The 1,517-nt window shown below is 39.4% G+C and overlaps 1 pseudogene; it reads right to left on the reverse strand.

The window, feature by feature from the left end:
- Nucleotides 1–231: 231 nt before the first annotated feature.
- LOC138526639 (U12 minor spliceosomal RNA) lies at nt 232–396 on the reverse strand (annotated as a pseudogene).
- Between the last annotated feature and the right edge of the window lie 1,121 nt (nt 397–1,517).

A 1,517-nucleotide genomic window follows, 5' to 3' on the forward strand; every position in this document is an offset into this window, starting at 1 on the left:
AACGGGTCTTTATGGCAGACGATTAAATCTCTGAGGTAGTCAAAACGGCGTTGCTAGAATGAACATGTATTGATGGTTGGGAGCTTGGTGATTTGATAACGCAGACTCTTTGTGTTCAATGCTTACATTCAATTGACTACCCCCCCAACTTATATAGTTCTTTGGTCACTACCCCCAAACTATGCCTCTTTATGCCTATTAAGGTGCATCTCGTGCCCATTTATTAGGCAGCGGGCAGCTTGATTTTTGGGGAGAAGTGTGGCTTGACATTTTCTTTTTTTTTTCGGGTCACCCACGGGGCGACCTGTACCCGTACAAAAATTCCACTCACATTTTGAGTGAGGATCTTGGAGTCACGCAAGATCGTTATTTTCCTTACTCATTAGTTTAAAGAGCATTAGTTCACACAAATGCCTTGACAGGCACGAAATGGACACATTTTGTTTTTCATTTACTTGACAGAGCTGTGTTTTTTATAAGAAAAGAGGAGACTATCTACAATAAATAAATCATACTTTTAAGTGAAAAAGTACTGTATCGGAAAAACATGGTCAGTAAAAAATGTCAATAATCTATATATACACATCACGTTTTCATAGAAAAATCTTTAATTTGGATGATTGTCACATAATATAATGACATTAAATTAATGTAAACACCACTAGGATTACTTCGTATCAGTCCACATGAACATACAATGGGCCTGATTTTCATTGGCTTTTTCCCATTGAACAACGTTTTTGTAAATCAGGCCCAATATGCGCAAGCAGACAAAGCAAAGCAATTGCCATGAGTAAAATCCTACTTAAAATTACAAAACGAATCAATTTCTGACAAAAATGATGGGACTACCTGCTAACAAGTTCTGCAATTGGTGAAAAGGTTCCATTTGTCTACAAAACTACACAGCGGACATAAAAGGAAATGTACACATTAACTACCATCAGGATTTGGATAGTGGGCTATAGGGAAGATTTGAGATCCAATACTACATTTTGAGGACTGCAATAAAAGCATCAGTAACAGCTCACATTTTAATTAGCTCGGATAATCTCTACTCCCAGACGCCCCATTACATAATGTGGACCTGGGAGTGGCGGTACACATTGCTCATACAAAGTCCTCAAAGTCCTTAATGTTCAGTGTTTCCTAATTCTGATGACTCATCTGCCCCTCCGTCATTATGCACAGAAGGTAATTTTACTCTTTGGGTGGGCTTTGCACCCAAGGCTTGGTGGAGTTCCAGGCTGCACTCATCTTGGTGGAGGGTCTCAAACAACCTTCAGTTTGGCAAGCAAATATGTACTGGTGCAGAAGAAGAACATTATTCCCAGGCCTCATTAATCCAAAGATCTAGACAAGACTCCGGCCTTGCATATTAAGAGGAAAATTGATATTCAAGAGCAACCTTTACCTGAATTCATTGCCTTTGACATGACTTAAGAGCAGTGATCGGCAACCTTTGGCTCTCTCGATTATTTGGTCTACAACTCCACTTGTCCTGAGCAACTATACTT

Source organism: Ambystoma mexicanum, chromosome 7p, assembly GCF_040938575.1.
Source record: "Ambystoma mexicanum isolate Mex_15411 chromosome 7p, UKY_AmexF1_1, whole genome shotgun sequence".
Classification (NCBI taxonomy): domain Eukaryota; kingdom Metazoa; phylum Chordata; class Amphibia; order Caudata; family Ambystomatidae; genus Ambystoma; species Ambystoma mexicanum.